The 25,819-nt window shown below is 34.8% G+C and overlaps 1 long non-coding RNA gene across 8 annotated transcripts in view; it reads right to left on the bottom strand.

Annotated features, from left to right (window-relative positions):
* LOC144282289 (uncharacterized) overlaps nt 1-25,819 on the bottom strand; it is a 168,407-nt gene that overhangs the window by 83,116 nt on the left and 59,472 nt on the right. For 6 of the 8 annotated variants that reach the window (XR_013350688.1, XR_013350683.1, XR_013350686.1 and 3 more), the window contains one exon: nt 22,850-22,940. The exons of the other annotated variants lie outside the window; for them this stretch is intronic. This is a non-coding gene — a long non-coding RNA (uncharacterized LOC144282289). The remainder of the gene's footprint in view (nt 1-22,849; nt 22,941-25,819) is intronic. 8 annotated transcript variants of the gene reach the window in all.

Below are 25,819 nucleotides of genomic sequence, written 5' to 3'. Positions count from 1 at the left end.
ATGAGGTGAAGAATATGAAGAGATAGTTTTACAGGACAAATATATGAAAACATGTCAAAATTCACTTAATATATATAAGAGAAACTCACTTATTTTAAAATATCATTTGTCACTTATCCAATGGAAAAATTTTCCAAAACTCTGAAAATTACCATAACTGTGAGATCGGCACATTAACAGTGGGATATCTCTGAAGGAGGTAAATATCTGGGAGTATCTACCAAAATTACAGATGTGTTTACCGTTTAACTCTGAAATCTTACCTCATGTAATCTGAATAATAAATAGGATATTCATATATATATGTTATTCATATATATGTATATATATATATGTATATACACACACAGTTGTTACCTGTGGCTTTCTTCAGAACCAATGATTAGAAACAATGTAAATATCCAGCAATAAAGATCTGGTTAAAGAAACTTTTATTTTTTATCCTGCAGAGAAAAACTGGGTTTAAAAAAACTATTAGAAAATTTCTATGTACAGATGGGGAACAATTTTTAGAATGTTTTTGTAAAGAGAAAGAAAACAGTACATAATCACGTATATGTTATGCCACCATATATATGATAAGAAGGTGATATGTATAAACACATTTGCTTTTATTTACTTAAAAATGGAATAAATGAGAAACTAATAAAAATGGTGAAATGAGGTGTAGGGACAGAGAGGGGAGTGAGATTTCTTGGTATATATTTTTAAAACAATTTTTTCTTTAAATCATTTAATACATTAACTGATCACAAACTTTACATAAATTAAATTAATAAAACAACAGAATAATAGAAAAAAGTAGCAATACATTGGAATCAGGAAGAGTTCATTAGGAATCATCTAACATTAGAAACGTATTATTTTTTTAATATTTTAATTTTTTTAAATTTTTATTTATTTACGATAGTCACACACAGAGAGGGAGAGAGAGGCAGAGACACAGGCAGAGGGAGAAGCAGGCTCCATGCACCGGGAGCCCGACGTGGGATTCGATCCCGGGTCTCCAGGATCGGCCCTGAGCCAAAGGCAGGTGCTAAACCGCTGCGCCACCCAGGGATCCCCATTAGAAATGTATTAATCTAATTCTCAACATTAATGTTTTAGGGAGAAAATTATATTATCATTGTCGAAGTTTCAAAATAATAGTGTGTTATAATTTGATATTCATTTTCAAAGCACATGTCTTAACATTTTCTCTACTATACTATCTCAAGAATTCACATAATATGGTTTTCCAACTCCCATAAATTAATAAACATCTAGTACTTGAGTGAAAACCAAGTTAATTTAGCAAAGTTAGTACAGAAAAGTAACCGGTCATTAGTAGCTATGGATAAGAATCCCTGAATATCCTCTGAATATTCATTTTCTTAGGCAATGCCTTCATTATATTAACAGATGTAAAAATGACTGACCATGTTTTAGAAATATTAGACATTATAGAACAGATGCTAAAGAGAAGATAGGTCATATACAACAATGACCTTGCATAAGAATAAAGAAGAGGACTTGTTAAAACACCAATTCTTGGCCTTGCCCTCAAATATTCTGATTCTGTGGGCCTGGAGTCGGGCCTGAGATTTGTGTTTTCAATATACTATCAGGTGATCTGTTGATCGCTGTCAGAGAATATTTTGAGTTGGACTAGACGATATCATGGCACTAAGATAAAACTCTGCAAAGATGAATGGACAGAGGACACTGGGAAAAGAGAAGACAAATTACAGGCGATAAAGATAGAGAAATTTATGTTGTGCGTGGGTGGCTTAGTTGGTTGGTTAAGCATCTGCCTTTGGCTCAGATCATGATCTCAGGATCCTGGGATCCAGCCCCATATGGGGAGTCTGCTTCTCTCTCTCTCCCTCTGCACTCCTCCCTGCTCATGTGTGCTTTCTCTCTCTCTCAAATAAATAAATACAACCTTTTTAAAAAAGGATAGACAATTTATTAATCAGGTGCATATACATTAGACATCATGACCTACATTACAGCAATACAAAAGTAGTTGGAAATCTCTTAAATCATATATATATATTAACTTCCTGCATCTTTGCACATCATATACTTCTCCGTGTAATATGACATCTTCTATCTGCCAAAATTAGGAAAGATATTATAGACAATGAGAATGTGTCTTGAGTTTATGCTCTGGGGACTGCAGACTCATTGAACAATTGTAAGTAGAACACTATGTGTAGGAAAGAAAACTCTTCCCTCTGCCTTCCTGGGTTCTGTGACTGGCATAAGACAGATTGATGGGAGAAAAACATTCACATTTGATTTAATAATTTTACTTGAACAGGAGAATCTTCAAAAGGAAAATGAAGACCCAAAGAAGCCTATATGCCCCAAAAGTTATATTCTGTTTTAACAATAGACAATAAAGAATGGAGATGTGACAAATCAAAAGTGTGTGGGCTAAAGGAAGTAAGCCGTGGGGCAGTGACTGGGAGATATATTGGGGCAGGGGGCAACCAATGATCTATAAGAGTTATTTTAATAGGTTTGTTTGTACAGGTCCATTCCAGTGTCAACTCCCAGTCTCTAGTGATAAACATGTTCTTCCCTTCTTGGTACAAGGAGGGCACCTTATTCATGGGATATTTTATGACTTGCTTTTAGGTAGATAGAGAAGGGGAGGTCATAAAGCCCTTCCTGCATCTGCTGTTTCTCAAGTACCTTCAGTTCAAAATAATCAACATGCCAAAGTAGTATATTTTGGGGTGGTATATTCTTGAACCCTTCACATGATAACATTGTCTTTTAGTTGAATCAGTATGACAGCATTGTGGAAGATAGATTGCTAAGTTTAAGTCAGAAAAGGCTCCTAAAAATCACAAATGATAGACCACACTTAAGTGGTCAGTTAAATTTGACAAATGTGTAAAGGCAATTTATTACAGAAAAAAAATGTCTTTTCAGAAAATGGGGCTAGAACACTTACATTTCTGTGGGAGGGCGTAAATGATCCTAGACCCTGACTTAACACCACACATAGAAATTAACTTAAAGTAGACCACAGACCTAATATAAGTTCCAAAACTATTAAGTTTTTAAAAGACAACATGGTAGAAAATATTTGTGCTACTGAGTAGAGCACAAATTTCTTAAACAGGACATTAGAAAGCACAAACTTTAAGAGAAAACATGTGATAAGATGGATTTAATTAAGATTAAAAACTTACACTCTTCAGGAGATGCAGTTAAGAAAGTGAAAATGCATGCCAGAGATTACAAAAAAATACATGCAAAAATAAATAAAATACATAATTGACAGATGGTTTGCATACAGAATATATTTTTCAAAAACCTCCTGCAACAAAACAATTCATTTTAAAGCAAGGCAAGTGATTTGAATAAGCACTTTACAAAAGAAGATATCTTGAATGGCCACTAAGCTCATGAAAGGAAACTGAACATCACTAATCATCAGGGATATGCAAACTGAGACCACAATGAGATCCTACTCCCTACCCATAAGAATCGCTAAAGTTAAAACAAAAACAGTTAACAAGAACATGCTGGAGATAGTGTTGAGCATTTAAAACTTGCATTCTTGGTGAAATATCAAGCACGGAGCCACTTTGAAAATAATTTGATAGTTTCTTTTAAAGTTAACATAAACTTTCCATACACTCTCAGTATTTTCCCAATAGGAATGAAAACATACACCCACATAAAGACTTGTATGCAAATGTTAGTAGCAGAATTGTGACTAATAGCCAAAACTGGAAAAAAAAAATCAGATGTCCTTTAGCTGCTAAATGAATAAAATGTGCAGGTATTTATATTATGGAATACTTTATAGTTGTAGGGAGTTAGAGGGATATAGGGGCTTATTAAGGGAGAAAAAAAATATGACCACACAAGCTAGTAAGACACAGCAAGCTTTATTGAATGTCTTTTAGACAGGGTTGCCAGAGAAGAAAGTCCTTCACAGGAGATTTTCTGAGGTTTACAGCAAAGGGGCTTCCATCCAGGAGGCGACAATTGCAAAGACCCATAGGGGACAGGGGGATTAAGGAGATTTATGCATTTAGTTAACATCATTCAGTGCCATAGTGGGGAGTCTCTAAATCAGTGACCAGTCATCTGTAAATGCCAATAGCAGCTCTGTTTTTTATAATCATAAAGCACTTTCTTAACAATGATCAGTAGGTACAAGCTGTAATTTCTCAAGGGTTGCAAAACAAGTAGATCCTAAATGCTTAAAAATCTGTTTGTCTATTTTTGAAACAACTGGATGTGTAAAAATTTGAGTTGGGTGCCAGCAGACTACTGAGTTAATATATTTCAGGCTTCTGTGAAGAAACAAACTTAGTTTCCGTCTTTGGTTCATATCTATAATGGTAACAAAAAGGGGGAAATGATAATACCTTCAACATCCTGCATAAATCTCAAAAACATTATAAGGAAAATATGATAAATGCAAATGAACATGTACCAGCTGATACTGTTTATGTGAAATACTAGAAAAGATGAAACTAATGGCAGAAAACACATCTATGATGCTCAAGTCCAAAAGTAGAGGACAGACAGCAAAGGATAGAGAGAACTTTCGAGAGAATGGACTGATCTTCATGTTGACTCTGGTGGTGGTTACATAGTTGTATTGGCATCACCTATACGCATAAAATTCCATTTAAGAAGGAGAGTCTTCTTGTTTGTAAATAAATAAATAAAAATAATTCATGATGAAGTTGCCTTTAAGTAAGAATAGCAACTTAGCAGAAATATTAATTAAAATTCATTTTTGATCATTTTCTTTCTTTGATCTTTTTCAGTGGTAAAAATTAGGACAGAGACAGAAATACTTCTATTGATTAGTGCCACAAGAGAAAGCATGCTTTTCCAAAGGAGGTGTGAGGCAGGTAAATTTCAAAGAGGGAGATAGGAAAAGTATTTTTATAGGTTATTTACAGAGAAGGTTCCTTTGCTCAGTCATGACAACAGGTACTCTGAGTAGCAAGCAAAACTAGTCATTCATTGCTGGAGGACACACATTGTGCTTTGATGGATGGATTGCCTCTGATTGAACAGTATAGCATACCTCAGATTAAATAATAAATTAGGTGGGAAGTTGCAGAACACCAGAAAGTTCGTTCTCAGTTTACAACCCGCACCCGGTATACCTTATTCATTATTTCGTCCCTCTGTACCACAAGGCAGCTGGGAGGGTGGATCATACTGATCCCTGACACTTCAAAAATCCTTTGCATTGTCTTTGGAATGCAACTGTTAGTCCAATTTGCCTATTTAAGAAATTTGGTTTGACTAAAATTATGAGGCTACATTTCTTTAAAGAATCAAGAGCAACAGTGATCTCTCCTTTTCCAGCAACTTTACTTACAGCCCCTGCTATGCACTTTTGGCTCTACTTTAGTACAGATTTAGCCTGACTTAGGTCTTCCAAAATTTCTCAGGAGCAGCAACTTGTTAAATTGAGTGGCTTCAAGGAGGGTCATCAGAGACAAACAAAATAAGACTTCCTGTAATCTGAGATACGAACACAACTAGTAATTACGTTCCATAGTAATTATGTTCCATAGATTTACCGCATTTCTAATCCATTTTAGAACATATTATAAAAGAACAAGTAATTGTGTAGAATGAAGCAACTATGAAAACTTAAAAAGTTTTTGAAGATATGTGGTACACAGAGTATTCAAAAAATTATAAAATTTCTTCTTTTGAATGCTTCCTCTTACCTTGAAAAATTGAGTCTTATCTGCAAGGATATATTTCATATTATTTTGAATTTCTTCCTTCTCTATTGTGAATTAAAGATGGATAGTTCACCTTATTTCACAGCAGACATCTTAATTTCCATAAATAATAGATAATATAAACTCTAAGGTCACTTTATATATTGCAATTCATGAAGTCGGGGGATCTGGGTTCTGGTCTAGTTTTATATCATCTCCAGTTAGTTTCTTTAGCTCTGAAAACCAATGCCTCCTCATATCTAAAATAAGACAAATGATATCAGCTCTGTCTGCCTCATGGTGAGGTTATGAATATCAAGTGCCTCTGAGAGAGCTTTCAACACTGTAATGCCATCTATAAACAGCAGTGCTTAGCTCCAAAGTGGAATAATAGTAAACATACCATACCAGCTCATTTTTATTCATTCTTGTATTCAATAATTCAATCCTTTCCTTTTCCCCTACTAAATAAATACTTAGTATCTCCTGTGTCCCAGAGATTATCCTATGTGCTGGAGATGGAGATGTAAAGGACAGAGTTTATCTTTCAGGCTCCCAAAGTCCATTTAGACTGGGAGACAGATATGTAAGCAACTTAAAAAAATACAAAGTCATAATTACCATACTAGTCATAACAGAATGTTGAAAAAAATGAGTCCAATAACTCTGCCCAAGAGAAGTTTCATAACAAGATGTTATGATAACAAATGTTTCATAACAAAAATAATTAGAGGTGAATTTTGGTAGATAAATGTTTCATAACAAAATAATTAGAGGTGAATTTTGGTAGATAAATGTAATTAGAGGTTCAATTTTTAAATAAGAGAATAGAGTGAAGATTAAGACTCAGGTTGGAGCCTGATGATAGAAGGCCTGGGAAACCATTTGCATTGAGGTTTTGCATGAAGGGTATGTGCTTCAGTCAAGATCACTACAAGGCTCTAGCCTGGGTAAACCGATAACAGTCATCAATAACAGACCTCTGAATGATTTAGATTAATGAATTCAGCTGCATAATTTTATGCTTTTAGAAGATGATTGACAGCCAGCCTCACTGTAGGGGCCATTGGAAATAGCACTCTAGGGCTACTGCAATGAAAAATGTATGTGTGGTTCAAGAGGGACTTTCATGCTTAATTGCAAAGTCTTACAAAACCCCAACCGAATCTGAGAATTGATAGGGAGTAGTAAAGACCAAGTATAAGGATAAAACTTCCTGAATGATGGAAGTGAAGGGATTCAGACCATGACACTCGAAATATACCTCTTTGGCATTTTGATTATTTTGAGCTGAAGATACTTGAGAAATAACAGATGCAGGAAGGGCTTTCTGACCTCCCCTTTTCAATCTAACAGCAGGTCATAAAACTTCCCGTGAGAAATGTGCCTTCCCTTTATCAGCAAGAGAAAAATAATCTTATCACCAGAGACTGGGAGTAGAATGGACCTGTGCAAACAAATTTACTAAAATAAACCTTGTCATTCACTAATTCTACCCCTCTGCCATATATTTCCTACTCACTGACCCACAACTTACTGCCCCGCATTCAAGCCCTTTTATCTTGTCACATTCTCATGACTTATTGTTTTTTGTGTAAAAGGGTATACAAACATTTGAGCTTTTTGGGTTTTCCCTTTTTCCCTTGAAGACTTCTGTGTATACAAAAAAATAATAAATTAATTTAAAGATGTGTATGTCTTCTTTCCTATTAATCTGTTTTATGCTGATTTAATTCTTAGTCCAGCCACAGAAGCTGAGAAGGTAAAAGGAAGTTTTCCTTCCCTCAGAGGTAGTTGGGTAGTCTACAGACTTCCTTAAGTTGTCCAAATATAGTGGACTATGGAAGTGCTTTGTAGTCTACTCCTTCTTCAGACTTAGACCAAAGTGGGGAAATAGGGTTTTATTTTCTGAGGTATTATCATTTCTGGACTCAAATATTCTGAGTTCTGAGAGATCTTAATCAAATGAGGCAAAGTGATCTGAGTATTCATGTTTGATAAAGATCTTAGATTTCATCTTACAAGTAATGAGGAGTTTGCAGAAAAAATGTGACAGCTAAATTAAGTTTTTGCAAATGCTTATTTTGGCAGTATCAAGGTCAAAAGACAGAAAGAGAGAAGCTGAAGTTGACAGGAGAAAGGAGAACAGTTAAGAGTAACTTACTGACTTTGAAGTGAGATCATCCATGGAGGGAGGGGTAAGAGTGGGGGTGGTTAAGAGTGATCATGAGAAAAGACTGTCCTTTAGAAGTTCTTCTAAATAGGATGCGATGAACTGGTGTGGAGATGGGTGAGGAGGAGGAGTTAAAGATTCTGGTTTTGGAAGAGAAAGATCTAACTGGAATTATATATTTGCAACCATCAACTTGGTTCAGGTCATGGTACAAAATGGAATGATTTTAAAAAGATTATTTTAATTGATAAGAGGACAGCAGTAAAAGTTAGCCTGAAAATGACACACCAACAAAGGATTCTGAGGATGAAACTTACAGAAAAAAAAAAAGGAAAGTAATGAGAAAGTTAACAAAAAGAGTTTTAAGAATGAGGAGGGATAAAATGAGTGCAGATAAAAGAGCCAAATATTCCAGTGATGGATGAAAAAAATGAAAAAAGATTTCCAAAGTAAAAAAAAAAAAAAAAATCAAGGACACAATTAATCTCAACCTAATATTTTGGCATTGTAGTTGGAGCAAAACTCAAGTTTTAATTGGTTTAGTAGTAAATAGATGCTGAGAAAGAGTACAGAAAATGAACATCTATGTTTCAGAAGGTTTATTTCCAAATTATAGAATAAAAAAGATAGTAGCTTTAAAGGGAAAGGAACTTGTAATTGACTAATCGATTATGAATTGATTTTATTTTATGCAGGGGAGTATCTTGGTAGTATCAGAGGATATTGCAACTAAATTCCAGATCTAATTTTTCTATTGTTGAAGGAGGCAGCATATAATAGCTAAGGGTATGATTTTGGAGTTAGGCATCTTGTGTTCAAATATCACTTTTAACTACTTCCTACCTCAATTCATTTATATACAGTGAAAGAAATGATTATTCCTATCTCATAGGTTTGTTGCAGCTGGCACATCATAAGGACTTAATATGTGTTAATTATTGCGTTACTGGATTATTATCACAGATAATAAGTATCATAGAGTACTTTTAAAGCAATATACATGTGTTTATTAAGCAAGAATTTGGCTCCAAATCAATTCCTGGTCAAGATTTTTTGCTAATGTCAATACTGTTCTCTGAGGATTGCTTTTTCTAGGATTAGTGAAAAGCCCATTAGAACATGGAGTTGTCAATCAAGCCTTCTTTAATGCCAGAAATAAGTTTTATCCATGTTAATACCAGAATATCATTAGGGATCAAGATCTTTTCTCAACAATACAGACATGCTCCAAGCATAGAGTATTTGTCCTCAGGAAGAACAACTGTTCTTTCAGTTTGAGGTCTCTATATGAGTTTGTTGCCCCAAATCTAGCTCCGTGGATATATTTTCATTTAAAATGGAAAAACTATACTGGATATTCAATTTAAAAAGAAAAGAGTAATGATGGCCCAAATCCCAACATCCTTAATCAGGTTCCTATGAAGTAGAGCATAGTTGGTAAACATGAAAGTTCTGTAATCAAACTTATTAGCTCAGATTTGACTCTAAATATGGGTAAAGAATGGGTATATGACAAGAGAGTTGAGCAGTTTTGTTTTTTTTCTTGAGTAGTTTAGGTGATCTGATATGTATTTTCTTCCCCAGGGCCTGTCCCAATCCTACTTAGCAACTTTTTAAAGGCAAGTATGTAATTTCAATTAGGAGAAGACACAGACATATTTTGCCATGGCAGTGGGAAGCAAGGTAAAACAGAGATAATAAGGTGCTGTAAAAAGTATAATTTCATTAAGAAAGAGAAGGGATAGAAGATGGAGAGGAGAAGTAGAGAAGGAGAAGTAAGTGGAGAGGGAGGAAGAGAATAAGAAAAGCAGTGATGCCGCATACCACTACCTTCTTGCATGAAGAGCACATTGTTCAATCTTTCATTCCAAAGAAAATGTCCTAGCATTGCAATCCAAGTGAGTGCACCTGACACCTCCAGTTTGTTCTTTCCCACACCCACATCCCTCTTTCTTGGTGGTTGAGTGAGAACCAAGAGAAACTTCAAATAATACACTGGAAATGAAGCAGCTATAGCCAAAAGAGTAGTTCAGACAATCTAACGGAAGGCAAAAAGCTATAAAACAGAGATTAAAAATAATATAGAAAATATGGTATGGTATGGAAAGAAAGAAGGAGACTTTGATCATAATTAAGAGAAGGTCTTGACGCATACATGAGCATTGAGAGAAGCTGACGTCTTCATGGCTCCAATTCTGCAAAGTGTGAAGCATCCTTATCTGCTCTGCATAAAACTTTTTCTAATCAATTATACTTGGAAATACATTTTTCATGTGACAGATTTTGTTCATAGCTTTCCTTCAATCCCCAGGATAACACAGGAGGAGACACACTTTCATTTGCTTCAAGTTAGTTTATTCATTTTTCTGGGTGATTATTAGGGATGGAGTGGGAAGTGAAGAAAATGTTAGCAGTGGCAAGGAACAAAAGTTGAGGAAGGGGTAGGGGAAAAAAACAGCTAACACTAGGTTAAAAATCAAGTTTAATTCTCTTTGGTCTCAATCCAGTTATGTTGTATTGATTTTGCCAGAAAGCATTAAACTAAAATAGGACTTTAATTATTTTCTTATTATTCACATCATGTAAAAACTGTGCCAAAGCGCTAATATTTAATTTAATAGTTTAAGTTTTGATAATTGATAACTTGTCCCCTTAATGAAAAGCATATTTTCAGCTGCTCTGGAAATGTCAAAGCCAAAGGCTAGAAGAAATCAGGATTGTAATTACTTTCCAATCTAGAAATCCTTAAAGTCATCATGTCTTTTCCCTATAGATACTATTACTTTTATTATTAGTAGTAGTATTATTATTAGTAGTATTAGTATTAGTCTTGTTTAAAGAAAAAATGGAAGGAACACTAAATCTTAATCTCTTCACTCCATTCTGTTTTTAAAGACATAGAAGAGGAAAAAGAAACATATCCTCTAATTTTAAGCTATTGGGAAGGGGAAAACAAATTATTTTACCCAGTTAGGCTCTTTGGCTGTCTAAAATCAAATTAATTTAGGACAGATTGAACAGAGAAAAACAAATTTAATCTTGCACTATGCAAGGGCCCCGTAATATGAGACCTAAGAACAAGCGGGACAATTGAGGTTTATATGCCATCTTCAGCTTAAGGAATGGGATAGGGATAGGGGCTTCAAAAGCAGAAGCATGATTCATAGGACAGTAAGAAGAGTAGATATTTGGTAATTAGGTGTTTGCCCTGCCTTACAGATAGATCGTTCAGATAAAAAATATTTAACCTGCGGTAATAGCTGTTTCTGAGCCAGGCCCCCATCTAAATTATTTTAGGTAGTTTAAGGGAGAGGGAATGATTTTTTTAGAATCTTCTGGATCTTGATTGCATTTCAGCTCAAAAGAGTGCACATGCCAAAGTGGCAGATTTTGGGGACACTTGTTCTAAATGCCTTCAAAGCTCGAAAGTCAGTTACAATTATTTCTATACTGGGTGTTATTCTGTATGTTGGTAAATTGAACACCAATAAAAAATTGATTTATTAAAAAATAAAATAAAATAAAAAATAGTATAAAGTATATGGAATACATCATTTCTCGTGGGGAAATTTTATTTGATCCTTCAAGTTGAAGTGTGATTTATTCTTAAGGTGCTGGATATGCCTTTATATAAAACTTTACCTGGGATATTATGAAAATTAATAATGGGAAGTCTTAGTAAAATGGAATCAGGAGGTTTTGACAGGGGGAGCTGCCACTCCTAGTCAGTTGCAGACTCAACAGAAAGAGATGGACATGACCTTACAGACTTGACCTTGCATGTGGATAACACTCTACTATACCAGGTGGAGGAAGAGATGCTTCCCTTACCTCCCTGAGCAACAACTGAACCAACGAAAAGCCACCATACTTCAAATGCCTAGTTTACTCCAACAGACTTCATTTACAACAGTCTTCCCAACTTACCTGTTTTCTCCTTAAAAAAGCATACCTCACTTAAAAAATATATATATATTGGAGTTCAATTTGCCAACATATAGCATAACACCCAGTGCTCATCCCTCCAAGTACCCCCCTCAGTGCCCATCACCCAGTCACCCCAACACCCTGCCCACCTCCCCTTCCACTATCCCTTGTTCATTTCCCAGAATTAGGAGTCTCTCATGTTCTGTCAGCCCCACTGATATTTTCACTCATTTTCTCTCATTTCCCTTTATTCTCTTTCACTATGTTTTATATTCCCCAAATGAATGAGACCATATAAAGTTTGTCCTTTTCCGATTGACTTATTTCACTCAGCATAATACCCTCCAGGTCCATCCATGCCGAAGCAAATACGTGCCTCACTTTTGTTCCTCAGACTTAACCTATGTTTTTTTTCTGCAGCTTGTTTGTTCCAGATTGTAATCTTTTTTATTCCTGAATAAGCCACCGTTTGCTGGTAAAATTACCAGCAGTTTTTATTTTTTAAGGTTCACAATACACTTTATAGAAAATAACATTTTTGTGGTGCCATATTTAACACATTATCTGAAATATTGTATTGGTAAATTAATGTAAACCCTGTTCTTGTTAGTGTTCTTTGTAGTGAGCAGAATAGCTCTAGATCACTTAGGCTCAAAGTAAAGATGCATTAGAAGAACTGATGGTAGTCTGGGTAGCATAGAAAAATCTAATTAATGGAAAACAAGTGTCAGAAAGATATTAAATAGGACAGCTTTATGGATTCAGGCAGCAGTAAATAAGGGAAAGTCTCCTTATGTGACCATCTTCATTCTTATTTCTCTTTTTCGTTTTTTTCTTTCTTTTTTCTTTTCTTTTCTTTTCTTTCTTTCTTTCTTTCTTTCTTTCTTTCTTTCTTTCTTTCTTTTTTTTAACCAAGTCTGTTTCATCTTGTTTGCAGTTATTTTCTTTGAAAACCATATTGCTGGGCTGGAAAAACATTTTACTCATCCTTTCTCAATTCTAAGGCTGGTCTAACAATCAAATTAACATAAAACAGACTAACAGGAGAAAAATTTAATTTTGTGTGTATGGGAGCCTCACATACATGAGAAGTTCCAAGGCAGAAAGGTAAAATGAGGTATATGCACCATTCTGAACTAAAGAATGAAATAGATTCCTGGAGCTTTGGAGGGAAAAAAAAAAAAGTCACATCGCATGGCAAGAGGAAGAGGAGCAGATGCTTGAGAATTAAATTTTTGCCCTGCCCTACAGATGAGTCACTCAGATAAAGTTTATCTCTGGAAATGACTCTTATTCTGGGAAAGACTCCCAATTTAGATTCCTTTAGGTAAAGGGAGGGGGAAATTTTTTCTCTTGAGCCCACAGGATCTTGATTGCCTTCAGCTCAAATTAGTTCACATGCCAAAGTGGCACATTTTGGGGAAACTTGTTCTGAACCCCTTCAATATCTATCAGGAATAAAAAAGTAATTTTTTTTTCAATTTGATCTTTCAAATCATACTAAAAATGTAATCTTATTCTTGTTTAAATTAAGCTCCAGATGAAACCTATACCTGGAAGGAAAGAACAAAAGGCATGGTCATGCTAGATTGTACTTCATATAAATATATTCATAAAATATTCACACACATAATGGATAGAAGGGAATATGGGGAGGAAACCATTTTCTCTCTACCCTTCTAGGTTCTTGGTGGTGACACCCCTTGTAATCTTTAAAGACAGACTAAAAGGAGAAAAACAAATAGAGGTTTAAGAATGTGTATAACTTCTGTCCTTAAGCGAGATACCCAGAAAAACTCAAAGTGGCCCAAACATCACCTTAAATACCATCTGCATGGCCAAGAGACGCACAAAAAGATGTCCAACATCACTCATCGTTAGAAAAATACAAATCAAAACTATAAAGAGATATCACCTCACATCTGTCAAAATGGCTAAAATTAACAACTCAGGAAACAACAGATGCTGGCAAGGATGCAGAGAAAGGGGAATCCTCTTACACTGTAGGTGGGAATGCAAACTGGTAGAGCCAAGCCACCCTGGGCTGTATGGAGTTTCCCAAAAAGTTAAAACAGAACTACCTTACAACCCAGCAATTGCACTACTAGGAATTTACCCAAAGGATACAAAACCACTAATTCAAAGGGATACATGCACCCTGATGCTTATAACAGCATTACCAACAATAGCCAAACCATGGAAAGAGCCCAAATGTCCATCAACTGATGACTGGAAAAAGAGTTGTGGTATTCCATTTTATACATACATATCATTTATATATATATGTATGTGTGCGTGTATATACATATGTATTCCATATATGGAACCCTACTCAGCTATGAAAAATGATGTAATCTTGCCATTTGCAACAACATGGAGCTAGAGAATATTACATTTAGCAAAATCAGACAGAGAAAGAAAAATAGCATAACATTTCATTCATATTCTGAACTACGTGGAATTTAAGAAACAACACAAATGAACATATGGAGTAAAAAGGAGAAGCAAACCAAGAAACAGACTCTTAGCTATGGAGAACAAAGTGAGGGTTGAGGATGGGTTAAATGGGTGATGGGAATTAAGGAAGGCCCTGATGATGAGCACCAGGTGTTGTGCGTAAGTGTTGAATTACTACATTCTACACTTGGAACTAATATTCCTCTGTGTATTCACTAACTGGAATTTACCTAAAAACTTGAAGAAAAATAGACAATTAAATACTACCTTGAGCTGATGACAAAAGAAAGGTATGGAGGGTAGGGACAGTCACTCTTGGGAGAAGTTATCAGGCCATAAACAAAGGTATGATTGACATGAAGATTTAAGTACTGTCTTCTCCATTTAGGCTTCTGGAGATTTCATCATTTTTCCCTACTGGTTCAGAGAGCAGAATACAAATGATTCTTGCAAAAAGGTAAATTCTCTGTTTTCAGAAGTTTTCAGAAATTCTCCCATAGCTGTTGTGTCTAAAAAAAATAATAATAATAACAAGTTCAAAATAATCCTTATGCCAAGGAGGCATATTTTGGGATAGTATTTTCTGCTCCTTTTCAGGGGTAAACATTTCTAATTTTGTCTAAGAACAGAGAACTGTCAAACAAGATTTATCAGGCAAGTAAGAAATGAAGCAGAATAACCACCTGTGCATGGCAATTTTTTGAGAGAAATGTCTGTCTTGCAAAAACATTCCTTTTCTTAGGTTTGGTACACAGGAGACAAATTAAAAACTTCCTTTGACACTTCTGACTAGTCAATATCTCTAACAGAAATATAAGCTAAATAAAAATAAGGGACTGCTGTTTTGTTTGCTATGTCCATATGATAGCATCCAAAATATCTATGACTCTAAAATATTTGAAGTTCATTATAAAGATAGGTAGAAAATTACTTTTTTTTTTCCTGGTGATACACATAAGCTCAAGCAATGTGCATTGTGAAATGAGTTTGTGTTCAATTAATTTTATTTGATTCAGCACATTTGCAAATGTGCCTTCAATGGTGAGACTCTGGTTCTTCCCATAAAAGAGGTAATATGGAAACGTGAAAAGTGAGCATATCTTGGTGTTGGGACATTTGGTTAAGACTCAGTTTGGCTCTGTAAGCTTGAGCATTGAATCCACATCTTTCCTTCTGCCTCCTAAACATTGGAATATCTATTCTAAGTCTCCATAAGCAATAATACACTTGCTAATTGTGTCATACATTCTGATGATCACTCTGATAACTTCAAAGTAAAAATCCACTGGGGTAAGTCACTTTGCAAATCTTTTGTCTCTAAGCCCTCTCTGTCTTCTTCATAAAGCATTAGCGTGTGGGCATTGATGCATTCATATGTGATCATGGTTGTTCTCCTTCCTGAAAGTATTTCTGCTTTGAGAAATAGCTTCGGGAATGGATGCTTAATGTTTATGAGAGAAGAAACAATTTAAAATAATAACATTGCTGACAAGAATTTACAAGTTAATAGGCTTGCTCAGCATGTTTTTACTAAGGAGGGATTCGCTGAAAAATCAAATTATATTTGTGCCTGAACATGTGTCTCAATGCATATGCATAGTAAAATAACTTGGAAAGAGGAATAAGCCGAAATATTGGCAAGTGCTGGGATTTGTGGATTTTGACTTCTGTCTTTATGCCTCTCTCCATTTCCAGGTTGCCTACTAGTGTTTGTTTTATCAGTAGACTTGCACAAGACTAGGACCTGAAGTGTAAGAGAAAAAGTCTGGGTATGTCTAACGGAATGTTTTCATAAGTGAGTAGGCCTAAAAATGCCCCCAAGGGTCTCTTTCTTCCCCATTCCTGGTTTTGGAAAGATGAATTTTCAAAAGGTCAAGACAGGGAAATGTTTCCAAGCATAGAAGAAAATAATTTCTGTATAAGCAGATATTAAAAATAAAAATTGGGTGACTAGACAACAAGGTTCTCTGCCTGTTATTGTATTTAGAATATATTTTTGCCTTTAGTCATTTAATATTAGTATCTTCATCTGGTATTATTTATCTGCTGATTCATTTTTATGATTTTCCCCTATTCAGCTTTTTTTTTCTTCTGTGTAACTTCTTTTAAAGACGGAATATTACATTAAAATACTTGCAAACTAATGTTAGTGTAAAACCTGTAATGGAGTAACTTTCTCCCTAACGTACACAGTAACCACCTCTTCCACTGTTTAGGGCTTGAAACTGTCCTTGGAGTTAGACAAAATGACTTCATTTATTATACAGGATTCATTGTGACTGATTCTTTAAAAATTCTTTTCAGGTGGGAAGATGTGGCTCTTGGACAAACAAAAAAAAAATCAAAGGTTTACAAATAACACAAGCTAGATTTTAGACCCAAGAATACAAACTAATACATTTCCAACAATTTTTTAAAAACCATATTCTAGATAATTGGTTCTTGCCATAGAGATGGCTCTTTCCTCCCTCCCACCCTTCCCTTTTCCTTCCTTCCTTCCAAAATCAAGCAAATATTTGAAGCAGTTCTGTCTCCATCTGTAAAAGAGAGAAGTGGAGTTGCGTGGATTGAAAATGGGGGCTGCCTCAGTCTCTCGGTTTCTGCTTTTCCTACCTATGCTGGAAATAAAGGGCCCAATTAGAAAAATCATTTTGTAAGCTAAGATTTTTCACGGTTTCCCAGTGTTATACACCTAGTTTCTGTTTTGTGTTTGCTGTGAGTGTGGTTGGGAGGCAGTAACTGAGAATGGGAAGCAGCTAGTTGGGGTGCAACATTCCCATTTGCCCCACTCATTAATTACTCTAATTACTCCATGCCATTCTAATAGGTTTCAAAAATGCTACTTTGTAAATCAGTAATACCTGATAGAATGGGATCCACCAGCAAAATATCATTCCGTTACTCTTAACAGCAACACAACACATTAACAAATTAGCAAATTCTCATTTCAGGGAGAACTTTTTGTTGAAACTCTGCTAATTTGGCAATTGATAAACTGGGCAGACAATGACTTGCAGCTAAAATTGACAAGCATTTAAGTATATTTTTAAAAAATGCAAAAGACATTGGAACTGGTTTTTGCCCTCTGGAAGACACCTAAGGGATTGGGTGGGATGTGCTCAATTAAATATTATTATAATTTGAAATTTGATCCCTAAGTAAAAAAAAAAAAAAAAAAAAAAGAGCTGCCACATAAGTGGAAGCTCGACAAAAATCGGAATAATCACAGTGTTGTTCTGTATGAGCCCATTTGTTCTCACTCCTTTCTGAGTACTGAGCCAGTGGCATTAGGCTTAATATCCAGAATGATCCTGGATTTCATTTAGAAATAAGCTTTTTATTGCAATGTGAAATTTTAGATATTTAAATGATATAGAGGGTCTGTATAAAGCCCTTTTGGAGGACCTCTGCAATTGTAGCATTTGTGTAAACAATACTTGTTCACAACCACCAACCCTCACTATTCCACCCTAAGAGATGGAATACGGCAGCACATTCTCATTTCTTGGATAACAAAAGTGTAACTAAGTTTTTTAAGATTGGAGTGGTTGAGGGCATGTTTATTTTTCATGAAGATCATGCTAAGAAGAAGCTGCATTAAAAGTGGCATTGATATGAGTACTACTGTTTTCAAACGGACTACTTAAGAAATATTGATGTTCTCATTTGAACACTGGTTTCACAAATGGAAAACAGATCCCATTTAATGGTATTGCTGGAGAAGTTTTTATTATTCAAGCCCCCAAAGTCCAAATACATGCCTATTTTAAGGGTTGTTCTATGTTTTCTGTTCATTCAAACATCTCAATTATGTTCAAAGAGAAAGATAAGCTTACTTTACCCATTTTACTTAAAATTTCTTTTCATATTTTACATCCAGTAATCAGCATAGTGTATGTTTAGAGAATATTGCAATACATGATAAATGTCCACACTGTAGTCATGATTTTTTTTTTCAAATGCAAGTTTATCTGTTTCTAGTTTTGACTGGTTACATAGACCTGGGTCATATTTTTTTTTTAAAGATTTTATTTATTTATTCATGAGAGACACAGGGGGAGAGAGGCTGAGACATAGGCAGAGGGAGAAGCAGGCTCCATGCAGGGAGCCTGAGGTGAGACTCGATCCCGGGTCTCCAGGATCACGCCCTGGGCGAAAGGTGGCGCTAAACCACTGAGCCACCAGGGCTGCCCCCTGGGTCATATTTTATATTGATAATAGACTTTTATTAAAACATTAAATCAGCCATTATTCACATGTGGTTTGATTTACTTCATAAAAACAGCATAAACATTATTAAGAGACACCTTCAACATTTTTCCCAGAAAAAGGTAAATTCACTATTTAACATCCATGTGCTTGCTTGCCATTTTCAGAAATAATCTCAGTAATTTCTCATGAGATTTTATTGACTTGAGAAAGGAGCTTTTTAAAAGCTCTGGACTTTGAGGCAAAACAATTGGCATTGTCCGTTACGCCTAGATAAATGTTTGTACTTTATAGCAGTTTCCTAGCATTCTCTTTTTAAACAATGCCTCATCTCAAAATCAACATTGTACTCAATGATGCTTCTATTTTTGTTTTCCTTGCTCAGTACCAGGGGAAGAAGACTATAATGGGCCCTCCAGAAAGCCTGTTCAGGGTGGCATGGAACTCAAGGGAAAGCTAATCATCTAATAATTTCTAGGCACTATAAATTCTTGCTACCCAGTTCATGATGGCTGTCATTGCATGATGAGTGCCTGAAGGGCCTAAATACTGCACATTTCTCTATATTTACAAGAATAAAGCTGTTCTCATGTACGAAGCTTGTGAGTGAAGAACATAGCTGAGCTCAAAAAACTAGACAACCGAAGCAATGCAAAACAGGTTATAAATATGAGTATATGTGCTAGCTTGATTTTCTTTTAAGATGAGATATCCACAAGAAAAATATGCAAGTGTGCTGAATAAGAACATATTTTTAAATATATATATATACATATATATAACATATATATGTTTATGTATGTATTTATACATACACAGAATGGGGATTTGGAATTCACATTTAATTCAAAAGAAATAGATATTAAATGATTTCACTTTTATGAAAACAAGTTCCTAAAGGAAAAATCACAAAGATTAAATAGGAAAGCATTAAAAATAAAATGCATTTTTACCTGAAAGCACAGTAACTCTGAGGCTAAAAATGCTTCAAAAAAAAAAGTTGTTTATGCAAATTGTTTTCTTTCCTCAACTTTTATTAATGTTTAAAACACATTTGTTTGTTTTTCACTGATACAACATTTCAAAATAGAATTACCAGTTTCATAGTTTTCTTTTCTTTTAACCAAAATACAATCCCTTAACAAAAAAGTCTTTTGGTAGTGAATCACTAGCAATGAATAGCTCAAGGCCTTGTTTAAAGAACCTCAATAATACCAAAAAGCAGAAGAGGATATGAAAGGGAAGAAAATCTGGACTAAGTATGGTATAAAAAATTAATTTAAGACATTCTTTTTTCCTCTTGCTTTTTCCAACAAAGCAATAACAATTGGGAGTCTTTCACGGAGAATTGGCCTCAAGCATTCCATGAAATACAGAGAATGTAGAGACAGAGAATTGAAATTGAAATTGTTTCAAAGACCTCAACCTACACTGTCTTCAATATTCAAATACCAGACTTTAAATATGGGATTAGGAAAGCCTGGTTTTGGGGGAGAGAGATGGAATCCCCATGTAATTATTCAGACTTAGGAGAGAAAACATACTTTAAAATTATGAAGTCTAAAATACTTCACCTTATATTCCAAGGCAAATATTAAACATATCATTGTGGTAAAAATCATGTATCATTAATGAAATCTTTATTTTTTTAATATATTTTTTTTATTTAAATTCAATTTGTTAACATATAGTATGCTGAGTAGAATAAGTCAATCGTTGAATGAAATCTTTATTAACGCGATCATGAATAATGGTCATTTTTAAAAACATATGCATTCATTTGAAAAATTGCAATTTTTAAGTTTACCATTTATCAGGACAAGGGAATTACAAAAAGATTGCACTTTATATAGTACTAGAGCTACATTCTTTACATATGGATATATAAATATAAGTTACAAATACATACAGACATAATATATTCACACTCCAAATCATGTACACCACTACACACAATGTATGTGTGTGTATGTGTACATATTATATATCTATTATGTATGTATGTGCATAAATATACATATTATATGTGCTTATATATTACATATTTATGTCGTGTATATATATATATAGGTTAATAAATCTGTGTATATGTTTTACTAACAGATACCAATTTCTTTCAGATTAAGACACACAAAAATTATTTTTCCTATAATGGCATAACATATAACCAGGAACTAAGGCAATCATGAAAATCTATTAATATGAATAGTCAAAACTTAAGGTTAAAAGTAAGATGTCAAGAGCCTCAAGCATAGAATGCATATTTATCATTTTTAAAAAATATATTCAGGATCTTTATGCCACACAGTCTGTCCCAGAATCGAATTATTTCACTTTGCTTATATGTAAAGATATAAAAAATAATAAGTAAAAGTTTAGGATAGGACTAAGATTGTGTTATTAAATTATCAAATGTAAAATAATTTTCACAGTCCACCAAATACTCATATTGCCAAAATTCCCAGTAATAATAATAGCAAACCTGACATTTGTCATGTTTCAGGCACAAACTCTTACTAACTTACTACTCACAATGACCTATGAGGTTTTTACAATTGACATTAATAATAGTTTCCTTCTGGGGCCCCTGGGAGGCTCAATCAGTTAAACATCTGCCTTCTGCTCAGGTCATGATCTCAGGGTCCTGGGATTGAGCCCTTTGTCTCCAGCTCCTCACCCAGCAGGTAGTCTGCTTCTCCCTTTCCCTTTGCTCCTAACCCTCCTCCCCAGCTCATGCTCTTTCTGTCTCTGTCTCTCTCAAATAAATAAATAAAATCTTTAAAAAAATTAATAGTTTCCACTCCTTTCAAACTTGATTGGAACCTGCTGGGAGACATAGTATGGAGTGGAATTCATCATTATTGAGCCACGTCTACTCTCTTTCCAAGGGAAACAATTCTCAGATACTTCTCATTCGTATTGACTTAATTTTCTTCAATTATCATTTTCATCAATTATCATTTTAAATAAATAATGTGTAGGTATAAGCTCTTTATCTTTACAGATCTAATAAAACTATAAAGCCAAACAGGCTTTCAAGTTAAAACTGAGCCGATCAATTATCAAAGTTTTAGTGTTCCTTTTGTACAATGAATAGTTTTTTAAATCTAAAATAGCTATAATGACAGGTCCCAAAATGTAACAGGAAAAATTTTGTTATTACTTTATGAAAAAATTCTTCCTTGAAACAAATAAAAACAGAACATGTGAATGTTTTTGTGATAACAAATCATTTTCTTATTTTATTAAATTAAGAAATGGGGGATGCCTGGGTGGCTCAGTGGTTGAGCGTCTGCCTTCGGCTCAGGGTGTGATCCCAGGATCCTGGGAGTGAGTCTCGCATCGGGCTCCCTTGCAGGGAGCCTGCTTCTCCCTCTGCTTGTGTCTCTGCTTCTCTCTCTGTGTCTCTCATGAATAAATAAATGCAATATTTTTTAAAAATTAAGAAATGGATATATGCACTGTCTAAATGTCTTCCTATCAGGCTTGAAAGCCACCACTAGACTGAAACTACTTGATGAGGTCTCTAGTGACCCCAGATGGTTAACCCAATGGTCAATCATTAGTCTTGATCATATTTAACAATCAGCAGCATCTGTCACAGTTGATTACTGCCTTTCTTGAGACATATTTGGTACTTGGTTTTCAATGTACTATACTCCTCTGGTTTTTCCTCCCACCTCTCCTGCTGCTCTTTTTCACTTTCCTTGGTTGATCTCTCCTAATTTTTCTGACTTCTTATAGTTAGAGCTCTAGGGTTCAGACCCACCTATACTCTTTCCTATGTATGCCCACTATTCAAAATCTTCTTCCATATTCATGCCATCCATCCTGTAAGGCCCCAAGTCTTCTTTTACTTGGATTGTGGCAATAGCCTCCTCACTCATTGCTTCTTATCTTGGACCTTTACTATTTATTTTTGACAGTGCAACCAGAGTGATTTTTTTTTTTCAACAATGCATCATCATTGTAACCCTCTGCAAGGAGCCCACCATGGCTCCTATCACACTCAGAAGGAAACTTTATCCTTATGATAGCCCTCCAGATCCCCACTCAATCTGTCCTACTGTTTTCACCTTGCTTATTCTTTCCAAGTGCATTGATTTCCTTGCTATTCCTTGAACACAGCAGGTACCCTGCAGATCCAGCTCTCCTCCTTAGATTACCTATGCCTGGGTAGCTCTTTTCTCAGATATCTTAAGGATCACCCTATTCTATTTTGTCTACTCCTATCAGTTCTTGGATTAAATATCACCTTCTTAATGATTGTAATTTAAACCATAACCCCATAATTCCATGCATCTCCTCCCCAGGTCCTGATTTCTTTTTTTCACCATCACTCATCACCATTTTCCATTCCATGCATTTTAATTACCTACTATTTGTAGTTTGTCTTCCTTCATCGAAATGCACACTCCACGAGGAAGATATTTCAGTGTGCTTAATCTCTCCTTTCTCCTCAGTGCCTAAGAGAGTGACCAGCATATTCTGATCAACAAATATTTTGGAAAATAGTGAATGCAAAATAATTCACTTTACTGCAATGTTAGATATGGGCCAATTGTTTCTTCTTTCATTAGAAAATGTTGAACTCATGGCAGCCATATATATTCACTCAAATGGAATTCTCAAACTCTTGAAAATATATATACAAACTTTTAAGTAGGGGAAACACCAACATACAGATTAATGGAATGGACTTCAGACTTTATAAACTCAGTTCAACTCCTGGTTCTGACACTTGCTCCGGATCATTTGGCAGTTCACATAACCTCTTTCAGCCTCGATTTCTTCAATTACAAAATAAATGTGAAAATCTCATGTGATTACTATGAAGGTTAAATGAAGATAATGCCTTATTATTTATTATTTAATTTTTCTTTTGTATTTCTTATTTTATTATTTAATAATATTATATTTTTATATTTAGTTATAATGCTATGTAAATGTTGTGTAAATGTAAGACCTCTATGGCTGGGATCTTGTGTTCCTAGATGATAACAGAGACTATGATTACTTAATTTAGAGCAAACTTGGCTGATCCAAGAGAAACTCAAAACTGTAATGGCCCAGTAGCTTCTCCTCTAACCTTCTGAACAAGCTTCCTCCCCTGGAAAAATGATGTTACACACTCATTTTAATTCCTGCTAAGAGACTATGAGGTAAAAGGAGTCTTCAGAAATAAAGAATAATTTCAATTTCATAATTGGATGCTCAGTCAGTACAGTGACTTTTTAAAAGAGTGCTTCTGAAAGCATGATATTGTCTAATACAGCTCCATGGACACAGACTTTTAATTCATATTAATGTGTAAAACTACTTAATTACCATGTAAAATTTTAAAAAAAACATCAAGTTTACATTTGTTTGTTTTTTCTTTGCAATTTCTCACTTGGTGCTACCGAGTGACATGGGTCTAAGGTTTATCAACTAGATCCTGGGACTGTTTTTCTTTTTAGCTTTATTGATGTATAAGTGACAAATAAAAATTGTAACATATTTAAAGTATGCAATGTGATTATTTGATATACATTGTGAAAAGATTCCCACCTTAGAGATAACACACCCATCACCTCACCTATCTATGTACTTTGTGCATGCATGTGAGAATTTAATTTCTACTTTCAGCAAATGTCAATCATATAATAGAGTGTTACCAACTTATTGGCCATGTTATAAACTGGATCATCATCCTATTTATCTTATAACAAATTTTGTGCCTTATTGTTGGAGGTCATCAGAGGATGTGATTGCTCGTTGACTGACGAGCTAGACCCAGGCAACAGGAACACCTACATCCTCCCTTGTCCTTGGAATGGACATTCTGCTCAACATTCCCACAGGGGGAGCTATTTTCAAGAATATAGCTTTGAGAGAGCACGTGTGTTGTTGACACTACCTGGACAGTATACGTGTCCAAACTCAATTAAAGTCTCTCTATAGACTTCTAAGATTCTAGCAGGCGGATGCAGAGATCTTATGATATGATAAGAGACCATCTTATGCTCACCCAAGACAAGCCTCAGATGTATGCGAATTTCTTTACTCGTTGAACTTGCCACCTACCAATCTGGAGTGGTCTGCCTATTTGTTCTCTCTTTGCCCTTCAATATATAGGGGCCATTTTCAGATTTTGCCTGGACAACTTCTTGAGGGTGCAAACCACCTTTCCCAGCCTCTACCTATTTCCCCTCACTTCCCAGCCCCTGGCAAACACTTTTCTACTTTCGATGAGTTCAGTTTTTTTTTGTTTTTTTTTTTTTTTTAAGATTCCACATATAAGTCATGCCATGCATATATCTGTCTTTCTCTGTCTGGTTTATTTTTCTTACCAACATATCCTCCAGGTTAATGCATTAATTTCAAATAACAGAATTTCCTTCTTTTTCAAGATCAAATGGCATTTCATATTTTTTGATCCATTTACCCATTGATCTACACTGAGGTTGTCTCTATACCATGACTACTGTGAAGGACGTTACAATGAACATGGATATGTCTTTGAGATAATAGTTTCACCTGGGATTCTGTTAAACTAAGACTTCCTCCCTTCTTTGCCTGTGCCTCAAAATATTAACTTTAAATTAAGCAAGATGAGCATATTTATTAATTTATTTAATCAAGAATATCTGGAAAGAATCAAGGGTTTCTCTAGTTTACATATTGTACCCAAGTGTATTACAGAAAGGTAATATATCTTTCATTTAAATAACTTTCTTCTGAAAATATCAGTAATAGAAGACTGAACATAAAAAATTACACAGTGAAATATTATATTGATTTGGAAACTTCCTTGACCTATCCTTCCTTGATCCTGAGAGATGGTTTCATTGAAGCTGGAAATCCTATTTGCCTCTAATTTGATTTTCTTAGTGAGTCATTCCTGAGACAGTCAGCACTTATGACACAAAATTAAACTATTATGAGTAAACAACACATCATCATTACCCAGCATATGGAAGAATTCAAAGTCAAAAGTTTTATCAGAGTATTTCACAATATTGCAATGCTTACGTCACTTACTTCTCTAGTATTCATAAATTAATTCACTTTCTTTTCTTTCCCAAACAAAAATGGGCTTTTTAAAATTTCAACTTTCTTTTACTTCTGTAGCAAGATGTGGCTAACTTGATACATTATTTCCCTCACCTCAGTTCAAAATGAGATGGTCCTACTAGTGAAATTACTCTCGCCTGTCCTTTTTCACCACTGGATCATACTTTACTGCAAGGGTTTATGGTCTGTGGCCCTCATTTACTTATTGTAGTCCACGAGTAAGTATTTCCATAACTTCAATTGCCCTTCAGTTCTATTTTCAGGATAGAGTTTCTCAGTTCAGTTTTAT

Source organism: Canis aureus, chromosome 13 (genome assembly GCF_053574225.1).
Source record: "Canis aureus isolate CA01 chromosome 13, VMU_Caureus_v.1.0, whole genome shotgun sequence".
NCBI lineage: Eukaryota > Metazoa > Chordata > Mammalia > Carnivora > Canidae > Canis > Canis aureus.
The sequence above is the reverse complement of the archived record's forward strand: the minus strand, read 5'-3'. Positions and strand labels throughout refer to the sequence as shown.